The following is an 11,406-nucleotide window of genomic DNA, read 5'->3' on the forward strand; positions in this document are numbered from 1 at the left end:
TCTCAAAAATGTTTGACATTTTATAGACTAAACTGTTAATTGATTGATCGAGCAGACTAACTGATAATTAAAGCTGCAAACTGTTTGTGCTTTGGTACTAATTAAAATAAACATTAACTGCAGCCCTACTTTATAAAACAATTTGCATTTGTTTTTCTATCACACAACTGAATTTTAAAGACATTTTCACTTCCAGTTTAACATGAATTAATTCAAAAACAGAATGGTGAAATATTAAAAACACATTTATAAAACCATAAACTCACACTGTATGCATGTCTTGACTTTCACAGTATCTATTTTGACATCCACTCAAAGTCAATGAGCTTCCTGATTAGTGTACACACTTGCTGGTTGATTTGTCCTCGCTGTCTCTTTGATTGTGTGGCCGTCTCTGGATTAATGCCCAAAAAGCACCTATAAACAAAAACACAGAAGGAAAGCAGTTAGTTTCATTTAGGTGGGATGATAAAATTGTCATTTCCCAAAGAGTCCCCCCAGCTTTCAGTGGGTCACTGGTGTTGTATGACAGAGCTAAACTTAAGTTATCTTGTCTGGACAAGGTGACATTACTGTGGTTCAGTTAAAAAGCAACCATTTAAAATAACAGTAACTGAAAACCATTTTCAGCACAAACACTTCAATCAACAAAGTGCAGGTGTGTGATGCACCTAGGCAGAGTAGCCTGAGCGGTACTAGCCTGTGCCACTGACAGAGAGGGGAACGTAATGCATGGTACTGGGGACTATATAGGGTGTTAGGGGGTAGGTAATCCCCGATCGGGCAAATGCAAAGTGCAAAAAATCCTGTCATTCTGTCATAGGTGCCGAGGCGTGGTCTTGTTATGGTCCTGGGCTGCTCACAAACACAACACCCAAACATCACAACTTTAAACAGGCCCCCAAGCACAATAGTAATGTTGACATTTACCTTTGGATAAATTCCAGAGTGCATGAAGCACCTTCAGCATACTTCAAATTGAAACTGTAGTAGCTGGCAAAAACCACAGCCAAACCACTGATGAAGTCCTGGTGACGTCCCATGACCACTTGGCCCTCCACAGACAGCATCCATGCACTGGGCTTCATTATGTCACCTGAAACGAATCAGATGTACTCATCAGGCACTACTGAAAAGGAATCAAGAATATGGAAGCTAGCGGAGATCTGCTTCTGGGACATGCTGTGGTGCGTCTGGTGTGAGCACAAGCATTGACAAGACCACCTCAACAGGCTTTTTCCCTGTGTGAATTCGGGGTAAGAATGAAATTTTTCTTTAAAGAGAAGTTACAAAAATATTTGTATGCTCTTAGTTAATGTTCTTAGAAAAAAAGAAAATCAGCCATGATCAGAAAGCCACTTTTAAAAAATTGGAATCGGCCTACATTTTAAATATTGACATTTTAATTCCAGGTAGCTCACCATGTTCTGTACTCGCTGGAAAAGGAAACATCTACTGGAGCTTAGATTAGCAAAAACCAGAGAGCTCAGAATACCACAGATGTATGTGAAGATGTAAAAAAAAAAAAAAATACACGGTTTACAATTTGATTTAGCCAGGAGATTAAGAGCTGGAGGGATAATGTTTTTGAGGAAGTTAGGGATGAAGGAACAGATGAGTGTGCACAACCAAAGAGACACTTGCTGGATCAGTACCAAAAGCATGACTTGATGGTGTGAAATGCATAAAAAAAAAATTAAGACGACATCAACATTACCTACATTATGGTAGCGTTACCGTCCTTTCAATGTCAGTGGCTGTGACAAACACCTGCAAATATAGAATTAAGAAAAGAATAAGACTCAACTGTTAACATATCTTGTACCCATAGATTTCTCTTTTTTTTTAGTCAGTACACATTTTGCAAAGCTTAGATTGTGATCATGGATTATGAACGAAGTACTCAGTACACTCACCAAGAAATTCAGCTATCACTATAAGGAACACCTGTACACCTGCCTATTCATGCAATTATCCAATCAGCCAATCATGTGGCAGCACTGTATACTATAAAATCACGCAGATACAGGTCAGGAGCTTCAGTTAATGTATAATTTATGTAATGCATAACTTATACATTAACATGACTTATGTGAAGGAATGTTTCCAACACCTCGTGGAATTCATGCCATGAATCATTGGCTGTTTTGAGAACAAAGCATGGCCCTAACCAGTATAAGTATGGTGTTCCTAATAAAGTGCTTGGTAAGTATGTCTACAAATAAAAAAACATTCCTAATGTGACAGTGAAAATAAACTTACATCAACATCAAGCACAATGGCATCTTTGGGTTCTTTGAAGTACACCATCAGGAGGAGAAGAACACATGCAACAAGTCTCCGGTTCAATATAAGCCAGAACATCTTTCACCCCTTGATGACCATTGACTTCTTGGCAGAACTTCATAATGGTGTTGCATTTGTTATCCAGGGCCTCTCGAAACTTCACAAGGATGGAGACATCAGTCAAAAGACTGAAGTGGGAACAAATGCCTCTTGGTGAAAAGAGAAAAGGCCATTCTTCCTTAACCATTGCAATGGCTGGTGCAGGCACACTGTTCAACACCACTCATCCCTTCCTCTGAGTAGATGTTCAGGAGATGATTTTTGATGCAATCCAATGATGCCTCAGTTTCACCAGGCGGAATTTCTGCAGGACACCACCTGACACAGCCATACTGATCCACAGGGCCTCTTGCCATGCCTCTATCTCCCTCTGGTACCTCACTGTGTGGCCTTCTCTCTCTGCGTCGTCTCACAAGAATATTGTTTCTGTTTTTATATTCCACCCTAGTTTTAAGTTGCTGCAGAAGAGAATAACAACCATCTCCGAGGATATCTCCATTTTTTGCAACATCAGCGAAACATTTCGGATGGCTCCTCACAATGCTTCGCACAACCTGATGACATATTGCTCTAGTTGGGTTACAATCATGCTCAAACATTTGATCCACCACTGCCTTCACCATATCTTTTCTGTCTCCTGGTGATGGTCTTGTTTAATTTGTTATTGCCTTTTGAATTGCTGCTGACATCCTAACCCAGTTGACCTGGAAGTCTGCATGCCACGGTCTGCCAAGCTGCAAGGATGTAGATGAAACAGTGTCTTGAGTGCATGGGGAGATTGATGGTATGGTGCAAGGAGTGCTTGAGGAGCTGGGGATAAAGGTTCTAGAGGAGACAGGAACCAGTTCCAACTGAACCATTGCAAGTCCTACAAATCAGAGAACAGATTACGTGGAGATAGAATGTATCTTAACTGGAAGGAAAAAACACTGAATGTTAGAGAAAAGAAATACACTTAACATTTAAATGTATTAAGTAAAAAAAAATTTATCTGTAAATCTGCACAGCATGGCTTTTCTTTTGAGTGATTGATATTGCTTTTTACTTGAAACAAATAGATTATTTAACTTAATTTGTATCTAATATAATTTTAATACTATGTCCATATTATGTCTATTTTTATGTGACACACCCTCACATGTAATGTCTTTATTGTACAGCACCCTGAGCTGCTTTTCTTCTATATAAGGTGATATATAAATAAAGTGCATTATTGTTGTTGTTGTTATTATTATGGTTGTGGATTGGAGTCCATGACAAAAATGTTCATTTGAAGGTATGCTATGGTCTAATAAAGTTTGGGAACTACCGCACTAGACCAACAAATCTGTGGCTGAAAATAGTCCCCAACAAACTACTTCCTCCTGTTGTGTAATGTTTGATTTAAAAAAACAACTCTTTACCCATAAAAATCTGCCCACACAAAGGTAGGAAGGTCACAAAGTATTAAGAGACTGACACATAGCAAAGTTTTGGGATTTTCCTGGAATTGATAAGAAAGTTGTGAAATATTGCTGGCCATTAAAAACATTATTTTGAACTATAGTATTATCGTTTATTCAACGTTTCATGGGATAGTATGACAATGCAGTTACCTTAAAATCCGTTCAGTAATTTTCGACACTGAATAGGTCTAAGGTATCTCTCTAGATCCTTTTCTTGTACCAAAACAAGGTCTTCCTTGTTTTCCACACCAAGCTCTTGCAATCCATCCAGCAGTGAAGTCAGAGTTTCATCAGAGAGACCCGGTAAGAATGATAACACCACTTCTTTCATAATTTCTTGATCCATTTTCTGGAGAGAAAGAGTTTGTGCAGACATACAAACAATCCCATTTGTCAATTTACAATGGTTTTATACATCTCTGTCTTAATCAGATTGCCATCGAGAATCAGGTAAATCAAAGGCAGGAGATTGTTGAATTAAACTGTTTTTTTAAATTACATCTACAAGTTTTCCAATATTTCTACAACAATAATCACAAAATACACTCTCCCTTTGCACTGTATACTAACTGGAGGAAACACAATTCACCTATATAGAAAACACATTTTGTCAGCACAAAAATGGCAATAGTCATCCACCCACGAGTTATCGACGACATCATCCTGAAGTAATGTAAAAAATTTAGGGCTGCTCGATAGAGCCTCACCCGCTGCACATGTCCTCATACCTGCACAAAACAATTTAACTAGAACAGTGTCACCGTCAGCCCCGTCATGGAGGTCTTTGAGGTTGTCTGCGGTATTGTTTGTTGTTCATCTTGCTTGTCCTCAGGACCAAAAAGTTTTCTTTTGATCCCTACATAGCTAACATAAGGTTTATACCATCTGAATAATTTATCAGTGTGTGAGAAGACTTCAAGGGTTCTATACCATTCCCCCCACTGGACCACAAAGCCAGTGCTGAACCACGTCTCCCACTCTTTAGACATGATGGGGTAGCCTTTTTGTTGCTCTGGAGTCCCCTTCCTGGTAATTTGAATGATAGAATCGTCCTTGCATGATCTAAAAAAGTAGGATTGTGAAATGTAGGATTCTGGATCGTAGCCTTCAAGGTCTGTCTCTACACGATAGAGGTCTCCAGGCACAGACCTGCACCATTGCGTGGTATAGACTCCTTTTGAAGCACTCATATCTTTACAGACTTTGTTTCTGAAGTAATTCCAGTCTTTGGCTGAAAAACTAATGTGCGGTGTGCTTTCACAAAGAAAAATTTCATCAAGCTTGTATAAAGATGAACTGATCCGTTCTTGAACAAGAATCCCGACATTCTAAAATCTTCCACTGCCCATTCAAACTGAGGCGCCCAAGCCTTTCGGTCCAGAAAATCAGCAAATGTCGTTGAGGGAGTGTTCTTTCTAGCATCCATACTCATTGCAACAGGATCTATAATTATAAGTCGTTTTGGAGTCATTACTCCTAATTGATTACGTGTGACATCCCATGATTGTGATGCTGCAAAGATGGCGCTGTTGTTCTGCACGAAGATAGCTCGGTCTATCTGGCTATCGTATCGTTGACGTGCTCATTCATACAGTAGCCTAACGTCACTATCCATGAGTAAAATATTTATCAGATTTGCAGTAAATATATTGAAGTAATAAGCTTGATGCACTATATGAATAAACACACTCTTATTAAAATTCAACCAAGTTAATAATAATCTGGATCAAGCCACCAAGTTCTTAAAGAACTCCAGCACAGAGAGAGGAACAAAGAAATAAACACATGTAAACGCAGCGGTTTGGCAGTTCTGGACGCAGAATGGGCCGCATCAGGTCCGGATTGGTCCGTGTGACGAGTGAACGTAAGAGTCCAAGATCCTTCACGCATGCATGAAAATGAACAAATCACTCACTGAGACAACCCGTTCCTCCCGAGTCATATACACGATTAGGTCTTATGAACGAAACGTTCTTTGAAGAACACAACACTGTATGTTTTACAAAGTTGCCTAAAAGACACAGAACTCTTCTTGTGGGCTTAATAATGACTCAGCCTATCAAACAACCGAAACAAACATCTGCACCCTGTGTGGTCACTGCTGCTTCACCTCGTTTGTGCACAGTGAAGTCAGTGCGAGTGAACACATGCACATAAGACGACCCCCGCGCCCCCGATTTCAATGTAGACATGGTCTGATGGAAATTTTGTAGACATCGCCTAATCCTATTAAATATACAATTATGCCAACTGTTTATAAATATGAACCAGTGATCCATAAAGTAACATATTAAATTAAAATATGTATTTGTATTTATTGGTGATTAGTGTAATATAACCTAAATCCTGTTAGTACAATAGAAGTGGGGTATCAATAGAGACCATAAAAATGCCTTTTGTTTGAAATTTGAATAAACCTCTGGCACCATCCCATCCATGTCAAAATTTCCTAAAATGTTTGATCCAAAGACAGTACTGACCTGACCACTTTGATTAGCTCTTAAACTAACTCTTCTGCCACTTTCATAAAAACACCAAATGAAAAATAATATGCATCAACTTGCATGTTTCTTTCTGAAAACAGTCTTCCATTAAGGATCTGTTTGAGTTTCATATCCCAGGGTTCTGCAAGGGAACATCCTGTCAGACCTCCACTCCAGACTTTCCATCATTTGTTTTAGTGCCTTTAAGAATGACATTCAGTTGAACACTGTTTGGTGCACCATTTTAATTAATAGCCAGAATAATAAACAATACAAGCCTTTATTCTGTCCTTTTCAAATAAGGCCTTCAAATATGCGTTTCAAAGTAAATGAAAACAAATGTCACACCGCCACAAGCGGGGAGGTGATAGTTGGTGTGTGTGTGTGTCTGTGTGTGTGTGTGTTTGAGTTTTATTTTGCCCTTTTGAGCGTGCGATAATTGCTTGGTGGGTTTTGTTTTTTGTCTGTCTTTGTGTGGTTTCTGGCTCCCTCTCTCTCGCCCTATCCTTCCTCTCCCTCAGGGTGGAGTTGTGGGCTGTGCCTCTGGAACTCGGGGCGTTTCTCTCCAGCTGCAGGCAATCTGCATTTGGCACACCTGTCTCCAGTGACCATCAGCACAGGCTCTTATACCCTGCCTTCTCCCATAGGATTATTAAGTCATGTCAAGCTTCTTGTGACATTTGTGCCTGTGAGTGACTCTGTTTCATAGTGCTCTGCTCTAGCGTTCCTGGAGACTCTGCTCAGCTCTCGTGCCGCTCTGATTACAGAGAACGCCTTGTTGGAGTTGCGGATTCACTCCCCTGTCAGCCACCATCTTCCCTGCTTTGCCTTCCCTCGCCCTTACCTGGCACTCCAAGCCACACCTGAGGCACTATTCCCCCAGCATCAAGCCCAGCTCCATGTTATCTCTGTGTTCAATAAACTGTTAAAACCTTCCTGAACTGTGTTCTTGTCTGCATCAGGGTTCTGAGCCAAGAAATCCCTGACAAAATGTAATACCGTACAAAGTGTCACACGGTTATTGACAGACATAATCAAGTGGTTTTCAATTGATAAGTGGGAGAAGGGGTGAAGACTCAATTGGTTAAACCTGGTGAATGGCTCAGGCAGGTGGCACCCAAACGTGAAAATGACTGATTGGGTTCATAACTAAAGGAAAAAAGAGCCAGCAATTGTGTGTTTCACATTTGACCTAATCATCCTTGCATCCTAGATTTATTTCTGTCATAACCTGCAAAAACAGTTGATACCTTCCTTTTGTCTCCATTGCTCTAGATATTACATGGCCATCCCTTCAGGCTCAGTATGTTTGCAAATGCTTGGCTAAAAATAACAGACAGTTGTCGTCCTATGTAATACGACATTTAACTATATTTAAAGCTGTTACCTATCATCATATTGTGCATTATTGTCCCTTTATTACATGTCACACACAAAACAAACTCATTCAGATACCATAGAAATGTCCATATCCCGTACAGAAGTCTGTGTACTTCTCCAGGGAATTGTACACACAGATGTCTTTTATTTTTTTATTTTTTTTTATTAACCTGTCAACACAGTGGTCATTAGTATCATGGCATGCACTTGATGCAAGTAACAATTACAACTCCCTTTTTACGGGCATCCTAGTGGCTCAGTGGGCGAAAGTGCGTACCATGAAACTGTGATGTCAGGTTTGATTATGGCTTTAAGACCGTTGTCATGCCATCCTCCATTCTGTCCCCCAAAACAGTATGAAAAAGACATAGCTCACACAATTGACCCTTCGCTAAGCCCCGCCCCCTTAGTTACTGTTAAGTCCGACAAACTGCCGGGGCTGCCACTGTCTATTACTGCACTCCACAGAGAAATATTGTCAAATTTGTTGGAAAAAGCGATCATAGAAAGAAGCAGACAGTTTTGCAGTTACATTATACATTTGAAGGTTGTATTCAGGCTGTCAAACTGACTCGAACAGACTCAAACGGATGTGAAAAAAATGAAAGAAGCTAAAGCCTACCAATCACACAGTACAAGTGAACCACCGCATCCCCAACGATTGAGACAAAAGACATTGATATGAACGATCAGCACTGTTCCTGTAAAGCTGGGTAGACCTTTATTCATTATTCTAATCATTAAAAAGCAGAACAGTAGGGCTTTATTACATTACATTGAGTAGGAAGTTAGCTAGCGTTAGCTAACTAACATTAGGAACAATCCACAGCCGACATTTTTCTGGATTTACTTTAGGTTTTGGAAAGAGAATAAATCGTACTTCTCCTATCAACCTCTCTGGGTAGCGACTAACTATTACAAGATGCCCCAAGAACGGCATTTGACCATATCTTAGAAAAATACAGCCAAAAAAGCTAGAAAACGACTCTTTTTGCATTAGAGTCAATGGAGCGCATCCACAAAAGTATCAGACCTCAGTTAGAGAGTCCTATACTGCGCTGTGATTGGCCAGCTGTGTATTCAGGGTGTGGCTTAGCAAAGGGTCAATTGGAAGCAACAATATTTACATTACCTTGTGCTCTTTCTCGAATTGCCCTATTGAGAACCCCTTTCTGGTCACGAGTTGCTCTGTGCATTCTTCTGAGATTTCTACAGCCTCTTTCCTCTTGGGGCAGACATCATCACTTCTGAATGAAACAGAAAACAATTCATAAAAAATACAATTTGTCACAGAATTGCCTGTACTTGTGAGCATCAGCCATCCATCTGAACTCATTTCAAGTCTGATTAGTTTTTTGATGTTTTGCACAAAATTCTGATTTACGATGCCATTGTGAAGATGAAAGACCAACTTTAAACAATAAGAAATGTTTCCTTTTATTTGGGATAAAAAAATAATGGGATTTGGGAAGTATATGTCATAGAGAGTTCTCTGTTTATTTGTTCAGCTTCTGACAAATTCAAAGTACTGCACAGATCAGGTATGATATTTAGGTGCTGAGTCTGGATTTTTGGTGCAGGCAGTCATACAGGGAGTAATCTGAAATCCGCTTCCCGATTTGTCATCCTTGTGAAGGTCAGTCATATTCCTCCTGAACAAATGTTTTTTTCACCCATGGAAGTTGATCATTGAGAGTTTTGTCTTGTGCCGCCAATATGTGTTTTCCTTTAATGCCCCGTAAAGCCTTCCATCATGAGGATGAAAAAAACTCTGTTCTGTTGTTGGTGTGCCTTGCAACACGACCAGCAGTATCAGAAATTTGCTGTTTGTGGATGTGCAAACCGTAAAAGGCCACATGCATGGTCACTTTCTTGCCACAAAAGTGTGGAACAATAATATACAAGAGTGAGTGCAGCCTATATGCAGTACATGTCTAGATGGAGACAACTAATGATCACTGATGTTACCAGTACAGGGACAGCTATTATGTTACAAAGTACTACAACCTAAGAGACAGAAATCTACAGAATCTACAGAAAGATGAAAAAAAATATCATAAGCATTCTTTATTGAAATTAAATAACACTGGTATGTGTTCAAATGCGCATGTATTTGTATCCGTACCCCCTGTTCTCTGCAGCTTGGCAAACATTTTGGGATAAACATCCTTGTAGAGAAGCATTTCCTCAAGTCTGTTTATCAAGTCTGTCTTGGATCCCTCTGTTGGAACACCCAGATCTGAGCAATCTTTAATGAGCTCACTCTTGCTTGTCTGCAGGTGGCATAATAAAAACAGTGCATCACAAACGCTATACTTTCCAAGGTACATATGAATGAAATCTCTAACAGCACAAAGTACATATATGGGTAACAGGGAAACTATGCCAAAATAATGACCACTGTACTTGGAATAAACATGAAACAAAGAAGTTATTTCTTATCCAAGCATGAACAAAGTACAAGGTTTTAAATCCATGTATGGTTTGTTCTTTCATTGTTCAGTTTTAAAACCAAATCGGAAATAAACAAGTCGTTTTGGGGGGGGAAGCTCGCGCCAACCAGCGGGAGTCGTTTGCAAGGTGGCTAGTCACGCTAACAGTCCCCTCTGCTCCCACAGTACACACTACATTTAACCATCCTGCCAGCTCTGTATCTGTTGTCTTCATCTGGGCCTAATCAGCTGTTTTACTGCTACCCTATTAGATCATTGTGTGATGGAAAGAAAATCGAAATCGGGCCAAAATCGGAATCGACAGGTCAGACATTTTAAGAAATTGCAATCGGTGCATCTCTAGATGTTTTATATATTTTAATTTCTTTATTCTTTATTTCAGGCTTATTGAGCAGGGACAATTCACACAAATACTACATAATGTATAAAATGCTAGAATTAGCCAAAAGGCTATTTTACATCTGCAGTCCCTGGACAGGTGGTAATGTCATAAAAAGATAAAAGGATTAAGCTATAAATAATACATACAGATGTAGCCCAATACCATAAAAATAGAAGAACAAAGAAGAACAAACAGGCAGGGCAGAGGATCAAGGATCAAGGAAATCTGTATTGTCCCTGAGGGGCAATTTGTTGTACAGACAGCACACTATTAACAGTCATGACTCACAAACAGGCAATATCAAAATAGGCAAAAGAAATACACTATGTTAAAAAGACCACAGTTAAAGTAAAAACAATAAAACAACTGAATGGAATTACAGTGAATGATTTAAAAAGCGATGACAGCTGGGACAAATGAATTTCTAAATCTGTTTGTCCTGCATGCTGGCATCCTGTATCTACGGACCGAAGGAAGCAACCTAAACTTCTCAAACAGAGGGTGGCTACAATCAGCCAGAATTGAATGGGCCTTCTTCAAAGTCCGAACCTCATAAGTGCAGGAGGTTGTCCCAACTTGTGCCTGCAATTTTCCTGCACACTTTGATGATGCTTTGGAATCTATTTTTGTTCTTAAGGTTGAGTTACCTGTACCAACTGACCAATGAAAGTTACAGAGTCGATGAAACAAGATTAAAACATTTTCAAGTGTTGTCAACAACAAAAATCCGAAGTTTACAATAAAAATGCATATGCTGGAGAGCTTTCCTACACACAGCATCCACATGAGGTTCGAAGGTCAGCTTATCATCAGTAGTAATGCCCAAATATTTATACTGCTGATCAACTTAAACAACCTGGTCACTGATCACCACAGTGGATATAGTCATGGGACTTGTCCTAAAGCCCACTACCATC

At 39.7% G+C, this 11,406-nt stretch overlaps 1 pseudogene; it reads right to left on the reverse strand.

The window, feature by feature from the left end:
• Window positions 1–296: 296 nt before the first annotated feature.
• LOC123959843 lies at window positions 297–8,883 on the reverse strand (annotated as a pseudogene).
• Window positions 8,884–11,406: the final 2,523 nt, after the last annotated feature.

The sequence above is a fragment of the Micropterus dolomieu genome, linkage group LG21, assembly GCF_021292245.1.
Source record: "Micropterus dolomieu isolate WLL.071019.BEF.003 ecotype Adirondacks linkage group LG21, ASM2129224v1, whole genome shotgun sequence".
NCBI classification, from domain to species: Eukaryota; Metazoa; Chordata; class Actinopteri; order Centrarchiformes; family Centrarchidae; genus Micropterus; species Micropterus dolomieu.